A 24433-nucleotide genomic window follows, 5' to 3' on the forward strand; every position below is an offset into this window, starting at 1 on the left:
GATATTATAATACATGTTGTGTATATACATATATACATATATACATATATTCTTTTGTATTCTATGCATGGATGTAGATATGTAGGTTTGCACCGCACAGAAATATATGCCAGTAATTTAGTTGAAATACATTTTTTTTTGTTTTTAATATTAAATAGTCGAATCGTGTTTCATTGTTTTTTTAGATCGAAGTTGTATTTCAGCAGAAAAATTCCATTTATAGGCAAGCCTTTTCTGCAAATAATATATCCAAGTAGATATCTGCATATGTACGAGTACACCAATACGGATTGCCAAGTGTTGATTTATCGTGCATGACGCATTTTGATTCGTTTCGATTCAATTTGATTTCATTTGATTTTTCAACACACAGGTGTGGGTGTCTCACTTGGCAGGTTCGCTAGTTAAAGTTAGTTATATACATATATGTGTATGTGTGTCTGTATATATGCACATATGCGCATATTTGTGTATGCATGTGTGTATAAAGAAGCGACGAGTTGGATGGAAGTTTTCTACAAGTTATTATGAAGCTTGAAATTTTAATGCAACAAAAAATAATAAAATAAGCATAACAGTAAATGCATTTGCATTTTATGTATTTTGTCAATGTATTTAGCTGCATAACTGAGTGTCTATAAATAAGCGAATACTCAAGTGAATGGGTGTAAATTCATATCAATCAAAAAATAAAAATATTTCAGTAAACGAGTACCCAACGGCGTACGAACACATGAAAATGCATATGCATACATAGATACGTAAATACTTAACGAAAACATATCTATTAAAATTCTATTTAAGTACATGGAATTGAATATTAAGTCAATCGTGTGGAGATGAGTTTCGATGACAAAATCAGCAAAATTAATAACAAGAAAATTTATAAAAAGCATACGCTCAGAAGTTTACTGAATTAAAAAACAAAGTAATGTTGTAATGTAATATAAATAAATTTATCTAAATTGCAAGGTGTATTAGTTTTAATAAAAAAGTTATAAATGCTGGTGGCAGACTTTTTAAAAAACTTAAGAAAATTCGACCGAATTCTTACAAAAAAAAAGAAAGTCCAAAACAATTTTTTGAAACATGTTCGGGTACGTAATTTTCTAGCTAAATAAATTTTAGATTATGCGGTGCCAGTTTTAAGTCGATACTATAATTTTGAGTTATACTGTATTAAAAAAGAATAATTTATAATACATACATAACTGACTACAGGAAGGCTTAAAAAATGCTCATTCCATTTTTGTAAATATAAATGAAATTTAGTCGACTTTTTTAATTTTGCTACTTGAATTAATATCCTTTTTGTTAAAATGAGCACAATATTTTTATGCTCATCATTGTTTCCTTGAATGCCTAGTGGGAAATAAAGCACCAAAGGGCACATTGTTATACAAAATTCATAAAAAAGTTAACTGTGAAAAAACTGTAAAATAACTGAACGATAGCATGTACATCCTTCGTAGGGTGTTTATCCGAGCTCCTCCTCCTATTTGTGGGTGTTGGCTTGTTGTTATTCCTCAATGGTACCTGGGTGAGGAGCTTTTTCATAACAGTAATACATTCGAGAGTTTGGCATTGTTGCCTGCGGAGGGCAGACCGGTGTTAGAAAAAACATTTATATTACTATCTCTTAGTGTTTTATGTCCATAGTAGGTTCCGAATCCAGGCTCTACCAGATGATAATCTCGCATAAATGCATTCGGCAATGGCCGCGGGTAGTGTAAAATCTTAGCAAAATTTACATGTTTTTTTCCATGGTTAGTCTAGCATTGCCCTAATGGAACACGTTACTCTTTATACTGATCAATTCCGGTTGCTTCAATTACTTGCTTCAATCTCATCAATTGTTGATATGTAGTAGGGAGTCATTTGAATAGGCGGTATCAGTCTTCGATGTGGTATTACCTTCCTATCCAAAACATATTTTTGCTCCAATTTCGAAGCTAAAATTGATCCATCCATGTGTGTGTGAAGTATGTGCCATTGGAAGCTACAACTTTACTCCATCTTTCAGGCAGCAGACGGATTCCTCTGACGAAAAATTCGAGTTATTTTTACTTAATCCATTTATTGAGCCAGTTTGTGATGCTCTCGTAAGAAGTGAGCCGCTCTCGAATAACGGTTGTCTGCATTGATCGGAACAGATGGTAGTCAGAGGGTGCAATGTTTGGGGAATACGGAGGGTGGGGCAAGATTCCCCAATTCAGTCCCTCTAAATATTTCTGGACCAATTTAGTAACGTGTGGCCTGGCGTTTTCATGCGGCAAAGTCAGTTTGTCATGTCATTCTGGTCGCTTTTCTTTGAGAGGTTGATTCAAACGCATTAACTGCAGTCGGTAACGATCGCCAGTGATGGTTTAAGTAGTTCATGATAGATGACACCTTTCTGATTCCACCAGATGTACAACATAACCTTTGAAGCATGAATATTTTTTTAGCTATCGATGGACCTGGTTCACCTTGCAGGCTCCAACCTTTTCGACGCTTAGGGTTATAATAGATCCATTTTTCATCGCCAGTGACGATGCGATGCAAAAAACCGTTTCTTTTCTGCCCTTCAAGAAGCCTCTCATATATCACCAAACGTCTCTCGATCAAGCGTTCGACATGCGTCTTCGTCCAATAATTGTTATAGTTGAGTATCTTCGCATTTTTTCGGTGCCCCTTCACGCTCTTTATCACTCACGTCGAAAATACCACTTTGGAAGTGTCGAAATCACTATTTACAAATTGTATTTGATGGAGCGTGATTGCCGTAAATACGACACATTTCAGCTGCACTTTTCTTTGAAAGGTAATAATGAAGTATGGCTTCCCGCAAATACTGCTTTTTCGGGACGAACGTAAACATTTTTGAGGCAGATAAAAAAGGATATTTACGTTTCAAACGAATGTCAACTACTGCGATGGAGACCTCACTAGAGCGAACACAAAAATAGTATCAGCAGCGACACCTCTTTTACGAGTCCGGAAACTTATTCCCATAGCCAATATATAGGTATGTATTTCCAAATAATCCAATGCAGTTTGGTGCTGTACGAGTATGTACATTACTGTGCCTGAACTAAAAAACTTGCAAGCGGACTTATAACATTTATTATATTTGAAGGCTTTGGCCAAAAAAAATTTAAGGTTTACATGAACTATACCGATTTCAAATACCTCCAAAAATCGATTTTTTTTTATAATTTTCCCAAAAAATCACGGCAAATGATACTTCTATTTTAAGCTTAAAAAAACTGCATAACAATATTGAAAAATTTCATCGTTGCGGAAACAAATTCATATTAATTTGGATGGGTCAAACCTTTTTGCAGTGAGAGGAAGATATACTCCTAACTACTAAAGTGCTTTTTAGCCTGGAATCCCTCAATGAGGTTTGTTGTAATCCCGAAGTTCACGCGAGGACTCCGTGAGCTTAGCACACCCGCATCTACTTATAACGAGACTTATATCTGGAGGTGAAAGAGGCAGTGTATTCTAAAGTAAGGCAACTCCCTTATTTTTTGATAAGTCAAAACAGTTTGAAACTAATTAAAAGTATCAGGTCAGTCGTTAAGGCGATTCGGCGTACATTAAAAACTTAAACCTAAATGTCTGTAAAGCTAACCATGGATGTCCTGAGGATTGCGAAAATAATTCAAATACTTCTAAGCATAACCAACTACGGTCATCGAGAAATAGTTAAAATAGTGTTGAAGCAATCCCAGTATAGAAAGATGATGTCATAGGCAGCATCCAACTTCAACCTAATGCCATGGCATATTTCCCAACAATTTTGTCAATTAACTCGAGCGACGCGCACTCAATTGGATATCAAATCAGGGTTAACCCATAAATCGATCTCCAGTTTTGTAATTTAGGCTGATGGCACCACGCAACATTTATTTTCACTTGAGCTGGCGACAAGCACGGATGCATATAGAAAGAACTTTTTTTTTAAATATATTTTGATTTTCTTTACAAATTTTAATACTTAATATACAAACATACATAATATATGTAGTACCATGAAAGCAAGATACCAACGTCTTAACTTGAAGTTTTTTTTCTTAATTTTAATGAGTTATTTCTACTTTATCCGGAAGTCAGCACACCTCCCACTACAAGCCTACTGATTAGAATAAATGTGTCTCGACTGGCATTAATAAATTAATATGAATTAAAAAGAAATTTTTTATTTTATTTTCATTTCAGAAAGTCTGCAAAACTCAACTCAGGTTGCAGGTATGTACTTACTACGGATTCAAATTTACAAAAGATTTAAAGTCAGTGTTAAGCAGCAATTACTGACACAAAGCCATTAATAATAATAAAAATGACCTACGACACATTCTCTTAGATATTAAGTGGCTGTTATGTAAATAAAAAAGCGTACAACATACAGTGGCATGGAAAACGCTACATACTCCTTATTGAAACCTGCTCTGCGAAACTTGTACAAGATTTGTATTTAAAATTCATAAGAAATGTATTGATATTAAGAAACTAAATTTATGAAACGTTTTTGTTTATATTTAAAATGAATGAAATTAATTTTTAAGTAATTTCTATCTAAATTCTTTAAATCGCAATATGTCTTTAATTGTTTTTCGAACTCTTTACTTTATTTACTGATAATTTGGCGAAAATTACTAACGTTTGATTTATCTACTTAGTCCAATATTTGCAAATTTACAAAAACTAACGCGAGCCTAGAGGACTGTCAACTTATTATTGAAAATATATTAATAATAATAATAATAAGACCCAACGGTTGCTCTCCTCACGCCTAAAAACTGACACGAGGAGCGCAGTCCTCAAGATGTACGGATCATTTTTGTTTTGGCGTTAGACCAAAAAGGCAGGAGTTTGCTAAGCGTCAAGTTCTAAAATTGTTCAAATACAAAAATAACTCATCAAGGGGAAAAATTTACTAGTGTACCATCCAAGTAACGAAACGGCTCATTAAAAATTTAGTTGCAATTTTCGTGACACAATTTCAAAAAAGGGCTAAAGTGATTTCATAGACCTAAAATGCCTTCATATAAAATGTATTATATTTTAAGACTTTCGCTAAAAATGATTTAGGACCGATTAGGACACTGTAATGATTTTCAGATACAACAATATAAAGGGTTTTCCAATTAGAGGTGTTATTTTGGTAAAAGATCAATGGTTTCGTTGCTTGTGTGGCATGTAGCGCCGTCTTGTTGAAAATAAACGTTGTCCAGATCAATACCATCCAATTCCGGCCATAAAAATCATTAATCATCTCTCGATACCGCAATCCATTCACTGCAACTGTTGCTCCAGCTTCATTTTCGAAAGAATAAGGTCCAATGACTCCGCAGGACCATAAACGGCACCAAACAGTCACACGTTGAGGATAGAGATGCTTTTAAACAATAACTCTTCGATTTTCTGAGCCCCAGATCCGACAATTTTGCTTGTTGACGAAGCCACCGAGGCACTCAAGATGATTTTTCGATGGGATTCCGAATCATTTTCATGCATTTCAACGACCCAATCAGTAAAGACACGACGTTGTTGATGATCGGCCGGCTTGAGTTCTTGTGTTAACTGGACTTCATAAGCCTTAAGACCCAAATCTTTATGTTAAATACGGTGTAATGACGTTTGTGGAATGCCTAATTCCAAAGAACGATGAGGAATGGACAAACCTGGGTTTTCTTCAACAATTTCGGCTATAACATCAATAATTTCGACTGTTCTTGAGCGACGTGCACGGGTTTTATTCTTCACATCACTAACTTGTCCCAACAGTTTGAATTTTTTCACCAACTTCTGTATTCGGACCGCAAGGTGCTTCACGATGACCCAAAAATGTTCGAGTTTTACGACCCGTCTCTGCCAAATTTTCACCATTTTTATAGTGGATTTTAATAATTCCAATGCGTTGTTTAAGCGTGTATCGTTCCATTTTTATTAATGCCGTAGTTTCTATGATGCTTGTCAAATATCAAAAAATGACAACTTCAAAAGTGACATCTACCGAAATAGCGGGCTATTCAAAATAACACCTGTTATTGGAAACCCCTTTATTTTTAAAATATAATCTCTTTTATAGAAAAATGAACCTATTTTCAAAAAGTCGTTTATCATGGTGCGGTAGCGTTCGCCATTCACTGTTACATTGGCGCGAGCTTCGACTTTGAAGAAATATGGGCCTATGATTCCTCCAGCCCATACGCCACCACATAGTTATTTTCAATGGACGTAATGGCTGTTCTTGAATGGCTTTAGGGTGCTCTGCATTAAGCCAAAAATGGGCGTCATTGCTGAACACCATAAGTTGTCCTGAGCGCGCAATGAACACTTTTCACAGAGCGTAGATTTTAGTATACAATTATACGATATGTAAACGTTGTTGAGGAGTAAGTCTTTCCAAGATGAAATGTCAACGAATACTAAAAAAATTATGGATTTAGTTTGCCAGTAGGCACACGTGATCTGTCAAAAGTATTCTATTGGAAAAAGAACCTCCAACCCTTTATTAAAATTCAAAGGGCCATAAAGCTGCATACTCGAAATTTGTCTAAGAACTCTGATTAAAAGCTTGAAAATTTATTGATTTTTTTTAATTTGCAATAAGTTTGCAACTTGGAAATAACGGCTTTTGTAGGAGAAAGAAATAGATTTGAGAAATATAGTAAAATTAAATAAGAAACAAATAAATTGCCCGAATCGTCAATAAGTCTCTTTGCTATAATTAATAACGCAGCATAGTGAGTCGAACTCCCTGTTGTTTTTTTTTATTATTTTTATTTTGTTTTTAATAAATGCTTTGAAGACACAATGATTTTTTGTTTTTAATAATTAACTTTTTTCAGTATAAACTCATTTATACATTTTAAAACGAAAACTTTTGGTATGCACTGTTTTCCGTACAACTGTTGCACATAGGCAGCTGCATTCACAAGCAGCAATTCGGAATAAGTCAAGTCCACACTTCAGTTACACAGCATAAAATTACACTAAATTGCAAACATTACCAAAAATTTGCAACATCATGCACCCCAAATATCTTTTAATCCTGTGTGGCTTGTTTGCTCAATTCCTGCTTACAAGCATATTTATACTTACATGTACATTGCAGATTGTGGCAAGTGTTTTTTTTCGCACAATTCATTTGCTCGGCGGCGATAAAATAAGATTCCATTCAGTTGTTGACTGTGTGTGTACGTGTGTGTGTTTCGTCTTTTAATTGTATCTATGTAAACAAGTTGCGGCAATATTTTTCTGTTGCAGTTTGCATTTGACAAATGACACCAGCATTTTTGTTTTTGTTTTTGTTTTTATTGTTGCTGTTGTTAATTTTGCTGCTGGCTGTTTTCTATTGTTTAATTGTGCGAAATTTGTTATTGAACTGTTAAATGTTCGCCAATTCTTTGTGAGCGGCGAAATCGTGCTGAAAAGACACACATTTCACACATAACTACACACATGCCTTTCGATATATATGCATAAGTATATGTACATATGCCTTTAGACATGTATGTATGAATATACGTTTGCATGCCAATGCGTGCCACATTTAAGTCGTACAACATGACATCTATGGCATTTGATTGTCGCATTTACAACATTTTATTTTTCTGTTTTTTTTTTGTGCTCTTGCAATTTTACGTTTAAAACGATTTCATTTTGCCTTCATTCTGTTTTGCATTTTGCATATATTGTATGAAAACATGAAATCAATTTATGGCAAGAAATCAATTTATAGCCAATTTTCTAAACAAACTTATGTTGCATCGACTCGCGTCGCAGGAAAAATTAAAATAGATTCAAGTGTGAAAACAATGCAATATCTATCCGCCTTTTTATTCTTATTCTATTCTACACTAAGTTGTTGTTGTCCTTGTGATTGTTGTTTTTCCAATATTTATAACTTAGCGCACCAGCTAGATGCTGTCGATCAATGAAAGTATCACTTATCATTGCATGTCAGTCAATTACTGCAAACCAATGGAGGCTAATTATTGCAAGCGAAAGGCAAATCAAAAATCATGTAAATATAAATCAAAACGACCCCCAGTCAAACTATTATACCATACATCCGCGCACAATATGTATTTGCATCTGCAAGTATTGTAAACTTATTGCAATATCGCAAATCTTGTGTATGATCGAGACCAAGAAACTATGCAAGTTGCACCGATCCTTTGCGAAGTGCGCCGATAATTTATTGATCACGGTTTCCATTCGCATGATCTATTCGCGGTATTACTTGGGTTCATCGAACTAAAATGGTTGGTTTGCTGAAACGGCAGCCCTTGGTCGGGAAAACCCCAAGTCAATAAGGATTACGTAATAAAGAACCGACTGCCATGGGTTCGTCTGCGCGCTCGCTTTCGTTGTTCAACAATAAATTCGAGAACAAAATGAATCATTAACCGCATAGAACCTCAATTATGCCTCAGCGTCATCGAAAATTTGGACCTTCGGATGGAGGTGTGCCGCAGTAGCCGCGGTGGCCATTTGGCCGATATTTTGTTCCGTACGTAATTGAGCCACACCAATATTATCATAATAAGGAGAAATGACAATAATTTTCTAAAAAAATTGTATTTTATTCAAAATCAACACCGGCCTGTGAAACTTAACCACCCTTTACATACTTATATTTTTATCTATGTCTACCTGCTATCTACTTTTACTATGTCCATGTTAATATAGAGCTCAGACAGGTTCTAACTTTTTCGACACCCAGCTAACAGACCCATCTTTCATAGAGTAGTTCGCGAATGGTCCTAGTGTTATATAAATTTTCGTTAATTAAATATACTGATCGTGTAGCCGAATGGCTTGGTACGTGACTACCATTTGGAAGTGCATAGGTTCGAGTCTCCGTGCATGAAACGCCAAGTAAAGAAAAAAACGTTTTCTAGTAGGAGTCGCTCCTCGGCAAACAATGACAAGCCTCCAATTGTAACTCTGTCTTGAAAAAGCTCCTCATAAAAACCAATGCCGTTCGGAGTCGCCTGCAGGTCCCTCCATTTGTGGAACAACATCAAGACGAATACCCCAATTACATACATATATATATATGGGCTTGCACAATAAGGAACTGGTAAATTGGAATTGTTTCTTGTTGAGAGCTAGTCTGCCAAGCTCAAAATAGCAACTGTTGGCAAGAGTTATTGTTCTTCAAGCTAGAAATCAAGTCCTTCAAAACTTCAATTTCATGATTGCCCACAATGACAATATTCCTATTAGCGAGATATTCCCTCCCAAAGAAATGCTCTTTCTTCCCCACTCGACCAATATCTTCGTTACCCTCTTTTGAGCCAGAGAGCCAGAGAAAGACGCGCTGACGATGGTCCGGCAGCAACTCAAATTATCGGTCTTATTACAAAAAATTTAAAAAATGTCACGAAAGTGAGATGCAATATTTAATATCTCATTTTGGTTTCAAATGGTTTGAAGAGCTCCTTTCCTGCTTCAAAAGAGGTAATATTTGGTCCAAGGGCAAAGCTGCCAGTCATCTTCCCAGCAGAAGTACACATATGTCTTCAGTCTGTGAATGGAGATAAATCTGCAAAGAAGTTTCCGCAATCAGCTCACCGAGCGGCAGTCAAGCTGCACTCTGCTGCAGCTTTATAATTTATCATATTCTCAATAGTTGTGGAGATGTTTGCGTTCAGCTCATGTGGGTCCCGAGCCACAAGAGCATAAACACTGAAGTATTCGCTAGAGATACTGCGTCCTGAACAACAAACTCTAGTGTGAGCTCACGACGAGCCCAGAGGTGAAAGCAAAGGCTGCTGAGCTCAAGCTGGAACATCACTGTGAAACTTAGTTAAGACACGACAGTCGGTTCTATGTTATTGGAACGATTCGGCAGAGGACTGTCAGTCCAGCAGTATTCCTGGGAATACGTAGAGGCAATTTTGATCTGCTGACTCCTGTCGATTCTGCGACTTGTCTGTCGACTGTGACATTATCACACTTTCTTCCCGAATCCGATGTCAGATCAAAAAGAAAAAACACATACATAGGTACACTCAGCTCAGTCTATTGTTGCCTTGGATTTCTTAAATAAATTGGACCTGAATGAGGTGTAGTGAAGAGTAGAGGACACAATAGCATTTAAGGTCGAAGTGCTTGCCTTTGTTTTCATATCGTTGTTTCTATAAAAAATGATTCTTGAAAGGTATATTAGGACAGGAAATATACATGATCAAATGATTGATATTTAATTATATAACTGAAGCAGTGAACGTGAACCTGCAATTGGTGTGAAAATAATCCCATTTGGTATTCCGCTATACACCATTTTTTCAAACAGCAGATTTTTCAAACAGCCAAAGATTTTACTTAACTATTAACCATTGCCAATTACTATTATTTTATGGCTCTGCAACCATTTGCCGTTTGGACCGGAACTAGCTTTTAATTAAGTCTAATAAATAGCTTTAAATACATACACTTATCAAGATGAGCATTCGAGCTCGAGACAAACATACGTATGTACTTATGGCAATAACTGCGATGCTATGATAACATCAATAAATTCATTTTTGTTTTTATATTTTATTTGTATGACTAAGTATTATTATTTGAACTTTGATAGAAAAAATTGAAGAATCACTTATTATTACCTATGAGTGGATTTATCGTTTGATCGTAGGAGTGACTAGAAGATGTCATTAACACAATTCAAGGTTTTTGTTGGTGTTGTGATTAACTTGAGTTTAAAGAAAATAGCTACTATTATGAAATGCTGCAAATGTACAGATTGAATGAATGATTCTATCAAAAAGTACAAGCTTTTGAAGTGGCAGCACTCAGGCAATGTCAACAACGACAATTGTATGAATGCTCATACTAAATTTTATTATCGAATTGCAGTAGCAACAACAACGCCGTTGAGCACTCACGCTATCCTATGAACAAATCTACTTGGATTCAAATAAGTGCCAACTTTTCGCTGTTGATTTGTCAGCGACAAGTTATTGATGCTGCAAAGCTATAAGATGCGCTTTTCTCACAATGATATACTAAAGCTAAAGCAGACGACGCACAGTGGGTGCATCTGCTATTAAGATCACTGTACAACAAAATCCAACTTTTTACTTTGAACGTTTAAAAATATACAATATTTAGAACGTTTGCAAGGTTTCGTACAATGACTTTCATGCAGTTAAAAAATAGCCTGTTGTGGTTTCGAGTCCTCTAAACATTTATTTAACCATTAAAAACTTTAGGTTATAGGACAATATGATCTATACGACACCTTGGGAGACACCAATATAATTACTACTTCCAAGACATATTGATGATAGATTATAATAGAACTTTAATCAAACGGAACATATGGTGTTATAACCCATCTCATCACTCTCCAAATAACTACTGCAGCAAGGACTTGAACTTCAAGTGGCATATACCTACAGGTATATCTCTATAATTATATAAAAAATGAACTATTTGGAATAGGCTGGGTAAAGTATGTACTTATAAGTTTGGAAAAAAACTTACTAAAACGTAATAGAATAAGAGAGGAAGTGCTAGATTCAGGCAGTTTAGTAAAATTGGAAAAATTGTTATCGAGAAACACGCATTTACCCAAAAATGGATGTGGCGCCACACATTATTACCGGGTATTACTCAATATTTATCTCAACTGTTAATATTTTAAAATCACTCTTATGAAGTAGCCAACGGATGACATAAGTTTTGTTTCATCTTATTTTTTTCCACAAAAGTCGGTCTGCACTCCCAGCAAGCTGACACTACCAATTCCCCCAAGGAAAATAGGAGGTTAGTTGCAAGAGAGATATTGAACAAAAATTTTGAAAACAGATGAATTAAGTTTCAAATGAGCTTGAACATATTTTATTATCAGCCAACTGTAAATTGCTTGCATGGACAACTCAGATTTAAGAATTCAAGTATAAAAAATGCTGAGTTTTCACAGAATCGATGCCTATACCGTTTACCCCAGAAAAGCCTTAACACATTTGGTCACGGTTCTTCGTTGTCATTTGTATATAAATGCAGAGCGCTTCAGTTTTAACTACATATAATTCTTTTATAAGCGCCCTTGTCTATTTTATAACCTGATTTCAGATAAATGAAGAAAGACTAGCATAGTCATATCTCAAAAACCTTCTTCAACCTTATTCTACAATCTTCACCAGCAGACATCAGTTGAGAGGTTCCTCCTTCAATAGTAATATCCCTTTGCCAGTAACTTTTTCACGTGCAGGTCGCAGATCTCAGAGCTCAATCGTATGAAATGGTGAGCTTTGGGTCCGCAGATCTGATGCCAATGCTTTCCGCGTGGCTTTCAGACTGTTGATTAGCTCGTTTGTACACGGTTGATTGAGGTTTCAATAATGTTGAGTTTAAGATCCTATGTTCGAGGCGCTATTTTCCATACAGGAATAAAATGATCACATATATTAAACATATTATATTCCTTCCTTTTGTGGCGCACTTTTATGTACTCTAACGAAATCGCTCCCAATTTTTTTGAGTTTTATTTGTGTTTGAAATATCTAGTCATAAATATTACCAATTATTATCACTGTGCGTCTACGTTACCGATGTTCAGTACGCATCCACGGCCACTCAAAGGTATTTAAAGTCAAATTGAATTGAGTCAAGTAGGTTTGAATTGTGTTAAGTTGAGTGGGTGTCGCATTGGGCATGTGCGAATGTGAGTGCGAATGAGTAGAGGTGGAGGTGGAGATTGAGTGCAGATACAGATGCCGCGACGGGCCGTAACACGTTTGCAGATATACCCAAAAAGATAAAAAACAAAAAATATTTTAAATTATTTAAATACTTTCAACGTCTCGAGGACGTAAATTAAGTCGCCAGCAAATGGGGAGTTAACAAATTCCATCAGCGCCACAATTTAATGAAGTAATTTTAATAAACTAGTATTTTTGAATAATTTGTCAGCTTTCAGTCGCCTCCAGAGCAATCCTATCAGTTGAAGGAAATCGCGTACGCGCATCGTCTATAGGGTGACAAGTTCGACCCGATTTGCGACAACAAAGCGCAGCCATTGTGCACACACAGCAGCTAGCTCATGCTCATCATTTGCAATGCGTCTCGACTCCTCCACCATTGCAATTGCTGCTCTTCATATATAGTATGTATGTATGTGGTATGTAGTTACACATCGCACTTGTTTGTTGCATGTAGTGTAATCAGTTGCATTGACCTCATGACTTCTAAAAATGGGCAATGGTTGCCACTTCTCCCGCCACCGCACAGTAATCGTGCGCCGTAATAATTTTCCGTTTTCGAATACGATTGAGATTTTTATTTATATTATTATTCTTTTTTTTTTATGTTTGTTAATTTTCAGTCAGTTGCACTGATTCGCGCACTGGAGTGTACTTGAATTAAATATTTAGGATGCCCGCACAACTCAATGAATTCGTTACAGCGCTGTAGCTGTTGTTATGAGCAAATGCGTCATGTGCGCATGCGGGCAACTGCGACCACTGCTCAACATTCGCAAGCAGCTTTTATTTTGTAATACACAGATATTTTTTATTTTGTTTTATTTTGCGTGCAACTTTTCTCATCATTTACCAACGTTATACAAACACCTTGCCGATGCGACAGCGCTACCTTGCAGTACTGGTGCCTTCGTTTTATATTTATTTTTTTTATTTTTTCGTAGTATGGATTGTAAATTTTACTCCATTCAATTACAGTTTTGTTTATGGTCATTTCACGCTAATGACGAACAGACAAACGAAAATAACATGAAACTTTGAAAAGAGAGAATGAAATCAATGAAAATACGAAATGAGCAAAAATAAATTAAATCTCTGCCCAAATCGGTAAAAGTGGCGTCAAGTTTAGTGGGTAAGGTGGACTAGTTGGCCAGCTGCGATTTGGCGGTCGGGTTAACAGTGTGATATGGTGCGTCTGGGGCTTTGTTGACAGTTTTTTTTTTACACTCAATATGAGTACCAATATTTAATTGTGCTGTGCTTACGTATGTTCATATGTGTGTATGCTTATGTGGAGACGCACATAACTGCCTTCGTTTTTTTATATTTTCAGCAATGGTTTATTTTTTCATTGCTTACTATTTTTTTGAAATTCTCTTGAGTGTTGTTAATATAATTGTTTTGGTTTTTTTGTTGGTACTGATTGTTTGTAGCAACCTTCTTACCTGACTTTTACTGTTGTGTGCTTTATTTATGCTCAATTAAGATTATATGTATTACATGTCAAAATACATACATACAATCTGGAAGGGCTAATAATTGAATTTTGCATATTTGTGGTCCGAAACTTATTTATTTCTGGTCCTACTGCATTTACTCTCAAATTTACTGGTATTTTAATTTTTTTTTTTTAAATTACCTTATTTGATGAAAATTTCGGTAATTTCAAACAAATTTCTCCTAAGTATTTTTGTAGCTCATTCAGTTTAAGTTCTTAACTTACACCATATAAATTGCGTTAAATAACTACACTGCCAGATTTATTGGCATGTTTTAACAATTTATTTATTTCTTATTTAAATTTACCAATTTTTTTATGCTCCTACTAAAATCAAACAAATTTAAGCGTCAAATTTGTAAAAATTTAAAAAAAATTATACACATTTTTATCAAGTTTCAAGTATACAGCTTGATGAAAATTTGTTGATTTTTTTTATTTATACAAAGTTTGAAAGTTGGATTTATAGCGCTTTAGTAAGAGCATAAGCCATATTTTCATAAAAAAATTATAGAATTTAAATAAAAAAAACAAATAGATTATTAAAACTTTAACAATAAATCCAGTGATGTAATTATTTAACGCAGTGTGCGGTAAATATATTTATAACTGTCCCGTACATCTTTCGTTCGATGTTTTGCGAAACTTCCTCCCCAATTTGTGGCCTTCGTCCTAATGTTTTCCTTTAGTTTTGTGACATCTCCGAACGCAGACTGTTTTTATGAGAAGATTTTAAAATGCAGAAATACACTCAAAGTTTTGGCTGTTACAGCGGTAGTAAGCACAAAACTATCGACGATTAAAAACTGGGGGCACTATTTGTTGAAGACTCGTGTGAAATGCAAAAAAAATTGGTAGTATTTAGTCACTAAAAAGTCACTTAAAAATGTAAAGGCGAAGTGTACTGTGGGAGTGGAGGGCGAGAGATATTGAAAAGCAATTATTTGCTTGTGAACAGTTGCTTCAAAGGCAAAAATCCCTACATCACATTGTCACTGGCGATGAAAAATATATCTACTACGATAATTCCATCACAGAAAATCTTGGGGAAAGTCCGGATATGCTTCAATGTTAATCACCAAACTGAATCTTCACGGCACTAAAATTATGCTCTGTAATTTGTGGGACCAACTCGGTCTGATATATTAAGAACTATTAAACAATAAATTCGTTTGAAAGAAAAATAGTCACAGATGTTGTAGTAGAGACACAATCAAGTTAGCCCCAACAGTTTAATGTTGCAAAAGTGGTGAAGACATACTCAGAAATACTAAAATAGGTAAGACCTCCCACCTCACCCGCCGTTTTCACCAGGCGTTGCTCCTTCCGACTATCATTTTTTTCGAACTTATGTCAAAAAGAAGTAAAAACAATTTATTGACTCATGAATCATCTGAAAAGGCGAGAAATTCTTCTCGAGCTCCTCCTTCAATTCGTTGTGTGAGTCTTGATGTTTTTCTGCAAATAGAGTTTGTACGTCGTATGTGTTATGCCGCCTCTGAATAATAAATGGTTTTTCATGAGAAGCTTTTTTCATTGCCCTCCTTTTTTAAGGTCCCTGTTGTAGGACAACATCAAGATGCACGCCCCAAATAGGAAGAGGAACTCGGATAAACACCTGACAGAAGGGCACACTCCAATTATTTATTTTTGATTTTTTTAATTTTTTTTCATGGAGGGGAAATTTCGGAGGTTTGTTGTTACTTGCCAAGAAGCAAACGCTATTGGAAAAATTTTTTTGTCATTTGGTGTTTCATGGCCGAAATTTTGAACCGAGGCACTACGGAATGGTAGTCACGCACTAACCCATTCGGAGGAAAAAGCGGCGGAAGTACATTTGTACACCAACATTTTTTTTTTTTAATCCGAAAAACAAAATGCTTCAGATTTTCACAGTAGTTGCAAGGTCCATACTAGTTACCGTCGTTATTATCACCATAGCAAATCAACCCCCTTGAGAGTGACTATCATTCGGTTAAGCACTATTTCTTTATAAAAATATATACCTTTCTCCTACAAGTAGCATTAAATCCAAGTTTTAAACTTTGTGCAAATTAAAAAAAAAAAATCGGTAAATTTTCTTCAAATTTCAAATTTTATCAGAGGGAAAACGAGCGTACTTCGATTTTGCTCTGCTTAACAAGCTTTAGTGAGACTTCTAGTGGTTTTACTAAGTTTTTCTAACCCTACAGACGTAACTGAATGGTTTGGTATGTAACTACCATTCGGAAATGCGTAGGTTCGAATCTCCGTGAAATAATAGAAAAAGTTTATTCTCATAGCGGTCACCCCTAGGCAGGCAGTGACAAACCTCCGAATGTATTTCTGTCATGAAAAAGCTCCTCAAGTCGGCTTAAAACTGTAGGCCTCTCCATTTGTGGAACAGTATCAAGGCCCACTCCACAAATAGGAGGAGGAGCTCGGCCAAACCCCAAAAAGGCTGTATGCGCCAATTATATGTATATATTACTTGGATGGTATTCCCAGCCGGAATAACGGAGGGTATTATCACTGTGTATGCTGCTCGAGCCATGGTACCTACTTCGATGATTATGATAGGATAGGATCTACACGGAGACTCTATTCAACTGGAAACATTTTTTACGCAACTTCTTTGTATAGGAACGGGTTTTTTCAACAGATTCTATGCAGCAGAGTCATTGAAAATCGGATTTCACGGATTCATAATTGAAAATCCATACCGAACATTTGAACGATATCGTATTCCATTAACTATGGTATAGGTATATCAACCTTTCAAATGGAAAAAATATCATATCTCACACTCACAGTTTATTTATTCCATTTCAACCCTCCAAATACATCAATGCATGCTTCAAAGCTCTGATAGCTGGATGTAGAGGGGAAAACAGAGTAAAACAGCATTTTGTTGCTGTTTTGGGTCCATTTACTCATCAAACTCTGTTTTGAATAAGGACTTTGTATTGTCTTTGTTATTATTTCCTACATTTTGCCGAAAAGTTGTAACTCGAAAGGTTCCTGAAAAACACGACTGCGATAGGTTAACCAAAGAGGGTAACTCGATGACTTATGGCGAAGAAAGTCGATAAAATGAACAGCAGACTTTATGAAGGTAATCAGCATTAGTGAGAAAGAGAAACACATCCCTGTGAATATTTAGATACGATAATTTTCGGAATCTATTCGATCACAAGCACATACACCTAATTGTTGCAATAGTCTTCCGGTATCTCTATGGTAATGATACCTAATAAGCCTATAATCTATCGCCATATCTATATAGATATTTAATGAATTAAGCAAAATATATAAGCATACACGGGTATTTTACAGCATTTTTCTTAACTATTTTTTGTTATAGATAAAGATTCCTTTCCACAAAATGGAAAAAAATTCTAACAACGCAAAGACTTTGGCACACCTTGAATTGCTGCCTATTTGTAAATAAATGAATAAAATACTCATAAAATATAATATATACACATACACAGGTATACACATATACAGGTCCAGTTGTATGCACAGTGGGAAGCAGCTGGGTGTATTTACCCAATAAACATTTAAAAAAATTTGAAAAATTTGAAAAAATCTTAGTCTCAATTTGATATTCATTAATTATGTCAAACTTTTTTTCAATCATCTAAGCTTTTGTTTGTCTTTCAACATATAAATATGCCATTTTGCTCAGGTTTCAAACACAACTAAACAAAAATGAAAAATTATATACATATGGGGCAACATAGGGTACGCACACCTAGGATTCTCAATTTCGTTGCTGAAATGTTCATAAATGGTTTAGCTCTCATGAATAATTTAGATAATCGCGGTCAATCAAATAGAATACGATTAATACCACAATGGAGAGAATATAGAAAGTGTGGCTAAGATCAAACCACTAAACGTCTCTCAACGATTTTGAAGGAATCAGCTGATTTGCTTACGCATTTGATTTAAAGCTGATTGTATTCAACTAACCTCACTTTACACATTTTGTTTTCATTCGCCTCTTTCTCTGTTAAATCTCCTACGACGTATCAGCCAAAGTACTCTCACAATTTTGCTCCGAATAGACAAACCTTGCAGTAACACAATTTTGCCTTTTTTATTGATCCCAGATAATTGAGGTAATCACAGTTAATCGATAACGATAAAACAAGTTTGTTTTTGCTTTATTAATCCCGGTTAATCGAAACATGTATAATCGAGGTTCGTCTGTAAATTAATGCGGTTTTTTAACTGAATTTATTTGTACTTTTTCCTATCAATGGCAACACTTGAACTAAATTTGAGAGCAATGCCCTCTTTTCCCTTCCGTTCACGTTTGAGGTGGTGTTGAGGATATGGCCTTTTTCAATCGAGAGCTAATGAAAATTTTCTATTGAAATTGTGCCTTTTAGTTTGAAAACGCGAGCAACGGTAAGTTTGCACGCATTTGAGAACTAACGTTTAAGAATAGAGAAATTGATTAATTATCAAATGCTGCCCAAGTTGAGATCAAACAAAAATGTTTAAAGGGCAGTTTTATATATTCGTATGCGAGTATGCATAATAGAAAATAACGGCAGTAGCTAAAATAATGCTACATAAAAACTAGCGGTAGATAACTTATACCTTCCTTATATAATTTATTCACAAATATTTACACATTCATATGCACTCGTATGCAAATAAGTATGACGTTGCTGTTGCTGTTGTTGTGGATGATTTTGTTTAAGTGCTTGCACAACATGAAATAAACGCGTGCGGCTAATTGCGTTTATAAATATACATTTATATGTACAAGGTGGCGCAAAATGCATCATGCTATTTGGTTTTTTAATAACTTTTTACTGAATAAAAAAATTATTTTGAGTGGTGGAAATATTTATGTCGACATTTACAGGTACATATATGCTTTGCTGTGTGTAATCTGCAGTTGGCTACTTCCCAAATGTCAGATATGATTGTCGTACGATGCCATTTGCAAAAATTATAAATCTTCCTATACGGTGATTAATTTTGCGCCATCTTGTATTTCAAGCATCGGCACTTTTTTATTGTTTGTGATCTGCTACAAAACTTTGCTGGCAAATCTACTTTTTTTTTAGCTTCACTTCTGAAAATTAAGAAATTAAATGTAAAGCGAGGCTACTACCACCATAAATTACAACCAACTGCTATATCTCAGGTGGCAACGCTTCAGCTGCTGATCCGCTGTGAAGCGTTGTAATGACGCCAACATAAGGGCGCTGACATATACGAGCATGAGCACGCGCAAGCGCACGCGTAACAGCAGCACCAATTGTAAAACGTTACAAGCTGAAGCAAAAAGAGCACAACAAAAGTAGTGCACCTGAGCCATTAAAAAATAAAAATAAATAAATTACTAATACAAAAATAACAACAATACAAAAGATACTTAAACGACCTTGCGCTGAATGCACACAGTAGCGGAGCTTAATTGTGCTGTACATTCGTATGAATGTGCATATGTGTGTGTGCGAATTTATATAAACCTTTTGTGCAGAGCTTTATATACACACAAAATTTTACTCACATACATACATATGTATGCATCTTTGTAGTAGCTGTGTCGTGGCGTTGTAAGTCGCTTACGCCAGCACCAAAGTACTCGCTGACGCACTTGCAATTTTCTCAAACTGCAAAGAGGCGTGGCAAAGAAATAAGGTTTGCGTATGTACAGTTGAATGTTTGAAGTCGTTTAATTTGCGATATCCGCTGAAGAATTTAGTATTAAAGCATTTTATGAGAAAGTCACGTTGTATTGAGAACCAATGGCATTCTTTATAACCGAATACATCTGCAAATTTTCCAAAAGAACAGCTATCAATTCAAATTTGCTCCGATTCTTTCATTTTAAAACTGTACATTTCCATTGATAAATAGAACTAACCATTACAGGTAACTAAAATAGAAGGCAACAGCCAGTGGAAAAACTTTGAATGTATTTCTGCAATGAAAAACAAAAACTCACATTGAACACGGCATGACAATTAGAAGGTAACAAAAAGTTTTTTTTTGTTTGTGATGAAACTATTAGTCGTAATGCTTTATTTAATTAAATATCATGAACTTCAAAACATCTAAAAAATGTTTGCATGGCAAAGATACATTGCTGTGGCTCCGCGTGAGGCTGTTTTCCCCCGTACACTACTTTGAGGTTAGCATTATAGGCATCACAATTTCATCCGAAACAAGTAAATGAAGTGGTTTAATTTTGTATAAATTATCTATAAAGTAGAAACGGAGTTATCACGTGAACTATCAATCCGCCAATCAAAAATTTTCGTTTTTTTTATTTTCAAGTTCAATGCATGCACTAAAAAAAATTATTGTGCGTAATCGGAGGAGAATTTGTTGTTGTTCAATTGTGAAAACGTTTTGAAAGGTGTTTTGAACAATCTTCGTGACTCTGCCTATCGGAATTTTTTTATTTTTCTGCCTTAATAAATTAAGAAATGAATGCCAATATGAAAAAATGTTCAATGATTTTCATACAAAGATTTTCTTTCACAGCAATTCATTATTGAGTTTTGATTTTTTTTTTAATTAATCGCACAGTCTGTGTAACTTCAAGTTATATTTTTTTTTGTTGTAGTATAGTATATATAATATTATTAAAAAGAAATAAAAAATTAAATAAATAAAGAATAAAAATAAATAATAGGTCAAAACTTTGCAAAATGTCGCGCTGCAATTATTATGAACACTATACTTATATATATTTGTGTATATATAATAGATATATTTTTTTTTTGGATAATATTAAAAAATTGAAATTCAGTAGTAGTTGTTGTTGTTATTGTTGAAGTGGTTGAGTATTTCTACTGAAATAATCGTAATTAGCGACCAGCACCGTCGTGCCCTAGCTAACCCTGAGCTTTCACATAAGTAGTGGAAAAGACTTTCCTTCAACCCTTCCGCTTAACAGCTTCTGCAGGTGGGATTGAAAGGGAGATTGAGTCTGGCTGCATTATCCCCTCCCTTCCGATGACCTGTAAGGGCTGCAGTGATGCGTGAAATGTTTGGTCGAGAGCAGCCTAAAGGTAATTCGTCCTTTGGATTTTGTTCACCTTCTTTCGGCTAAAGCATAATAGTGTGAAGCAATGGATGCTTTTATTGTGTTGAGTGGGGTGACGACTGCCCTCGCCTCTTCTATGTCTAGTGTCGAACCTTTCCTTGCTAGCTCATCTGCTATCTCATTACCCCGTATGTTCCTATGACCGGGAACCCATATCAGAGTAATTTCAAGCCAATGACTAAGCAATTCTAGTCCTCTTTACACGGGAAAACTAGTTTGGGTGAAATGGAGTTGGAGTCTAAGGCCTTGATAGCTGCTTGACTATCTGAAAAGATAGCTACTCTTGCATCAACTTCCTTGTAGAGTTTTAGCGATTTGCATGATTCTCTGATCGCTAAAAGTTCGGCCTGGAACACGCTTTCATAGTCGGGAAGTCGAATTGACTGAGATTGGTTGAGCGGCTCCGAATGGAAGTCAGCTCCCACACCACAGACCATCTTAGACCAGTCAGTGTAGATTTCAATATCGTATCTTCCAATCATCTTCCCTTTACCCAATTCGGCTCTCGGTGAAAACGTACCGTAAAGCCTTTCTTGAAGGTAAGGTCGGGGACTGTGTAGTCTGATTTGGGGGTCCCTGTAGGAGAATCTTGTTGGGACCGTACCATCTTGTTGTCCAGCTTACTATGTCTCTGAGTCTCACCGCGCTGCAACTAGCGATTGTTTTTATATATAAGTCTGATGGGAATAGATGAGTTAGTATATTGAGCGCTTCAGTTGGACTGGTGCTAAGCGCTTTCGCTTTCTTTACCTTATACCCGAAATTTACTCATAGCAAGCTTCTAATTCATATATAATTTTGGCTATTTCTTAGACTGCCTACAGCGGAAACTCACTCAGTTAAGGCTTCAAAGCTAATTTAATAAGAAACATTTTTCTTTTATATTTCTACAGAGTTTTTTGCGCAATTTTTGGCTAGCCGTTTTCGTGGCTAAAATATTCACGAACTTGGTGATTGCCTGACAAGGGACAATCGCCATTGGACATGGCACCAACCCATAAGACTCCGGCGGCTTCATATCATCCATGATCTCGGGAATATATTTACAAACATATCTCTCTATCCGGAATTTACTTTGATCTCATTTTGTCAACTAAACTTTGTACTTGCACTTGATTGCACAATAGCATTATAAACATGTCTCGAGCATCTACCCTGCAGGAAATCGTACTGTGATTTTCTTACTTTTATACTTTTTATAAATATTTTAGTTGCCAATACAAGAAAGTGTTGCACGATGATGTACCGGGAAAAGTAAAATGATAGTTTTAAAATGTTCTTAAGCAGAGGATGCCCCATTAAAGTGGCTTAGTTTGAAGTTTGAAAAAGAAAGCACAGTGTGTACTTGAAAAGTTCTTATATATACATACATATACTTTTTTTAAAGAGTGGAAACAAGAATATATAGAATTCAGTATCCGATTAATAGTCAACTCAGGACGATACTCGTTGATTTTCTAATGAAATTTTTGATGAAACTCTACCATAAGTCCCGCTAATAACAAATAGCGCCTTTTATTTCAAAAGACTCCGAAGAAAGAAATTCAAATACTTTAAGTCATATGGTCTTGAAGGGCCAATTTACATTGTTGCGACGTATTTTAACTTCTTCCTCTTCTTTTTCCATTTCAGTAAAAGATTTTCACATTTTCCATCTTTAGTCCGATCTTCTGATCTCCCTTCATGACTAAACGCCAATGTTGCCTTATTACAATTGTCAAAAAAAAACTGTGTAAATTATACAGAAGAAACAGCGCTGAATTCAAAATAGACGATAGGACACCCAATAACTATTTCTGAACTTGGTCGTTAAGTTTTGGTTCCGTCAATGTTCTTTAAGTCAAACTTTTCCATTCCTAATTCCCATGAATCTTAAACCATGTCCATGTTTTTCTAAATCTCATACAGCTCATCATCAAAAAGTGTTTCCACACTCATTATCGTTTTCGCGAATACGAATTAAATTTCTCACAGAGGCTTTTCCTTCAATACTACAATACTAGTCGTTCGATATTAAGTGGTTTTCATATGCGGAGAGAATAGTTTAATTACCTACTCAGTTCAAAATATATTCAGCTAAACAAATTCGTTTACGACTGTGTTAAAAATAGTGTGCATAACCGTAAGAGATATACTTGAAGATTTTATAATATCTAAGCTCAATTTCGTATACCTGAATATCTCAATTCCAGCCACTTTAATGGATTGTGGGCATGTAAATATATTTTCGTGCTTCGTTACAAACTTAAACTTTTTCCTTCTATTGATCTGAGGGATAGGATAATCAATTTAAAAATAACTTCTGCTTGCTTATACCATTGGTTGTCGGGATCGATTTTTGGGAGTATTATCAAAAAGTTATTTTAAAATAAAACATGTAAAAATTTAGATCCTTTCAGGTTTCACTATTTTTACTCAAAATACGGTTCTTATCAATTATATGTGAAAATTGACATCATTGAAGTGATCCATGAATGCTTGATTGTTTTTTGGTCTGCCAGTCCTTTTTCGATCCTCGACAGAACCAGTTTCTCCAAAATTATTGCCCAACCTTTGAATTGTCGACTCACTCGAAAAAAGTTTACAAATTTTGCGATGTGTTGTTCTTGAAGATCCACCATTTTCATAATATTATAAGTTTCAATAACTTTAACGCGTTATTTTATCGCAAAATTGTACATCTGCCTATATGACAAAAATCAAAGGTGATATAAAAAATGTACCGTCTAGGAAGTATTCACTAATTGCATCTGGACTAAATTATCTGTACTGAAGCATGTAAAAAGCCCTTAACCTTTTCGAGTCTCATCCTCGCACACTTTCAATCGCGGCTTGTCCAAGATCACACTGTGGATTTTATTCGCCATTTCCGTTGTGGTGACCTCGATTGAACGACCAGAACTTTAGTCGCCACTTGTGCTGGTGTGACTGCCCCGAAAACATGGTTTGCTCCAATCGATTGAGAAAAGTCGCTGTACTATTTTTAAAGCTTTGGCTTGGTTTAATAATGTGGTGATTTTCCTGCAATAAAACAAAATATTTTTAAATAATATATGTTTTTTTTCTTTTCTATGAAAACGCTTGTACTTATTTGTTTCGTATAGTTGTAAAATAAAATTTTTCGCATTTGGTTTTTAAAAATTTTTACACGACAAGCAA

General features: G+C 35.3%; 1 protein-coding gene across 8 annotated transcripts in view; it reads left to right on the forward strand.

Moving 5' to 3' along the window:
* The window catches only part of LOC129241111 (formin-J), a 165250-nt gene that overhangs the window by 61313 nt on the left and 79504 nt on the right, over window positions 1-24433 (forward strand). For all 8 annotated transcript variants that reach the window (XM_054877281.1, XM_054877282.1, XM_054877283.1 and 5 more), the window contains one exon: window positions 4207-4236. The gene's annotated coding sequence lies outside the window, so the exon portion shown is untranslated. The remainder of the gene's footprint in view (window positions 1-4206; window positions 4237-24433) is intronic.

This window comes from Anastrepha obliqua, chromosome 3, assembly GCF_027943255.1.
Source record: "Anastrepha obliqua isolate idAnaObli1 chromosome 3, idAnaObli1_1.0, whole genome shotgun sequence".
Classification (NCBI taxonomy): domain Eukaryota; kingdom Metazoa; phylum Arthropoda; class Insecta; order Diptera; family Tephritidae; genus Anastrepha; species Anastrepha obliqua.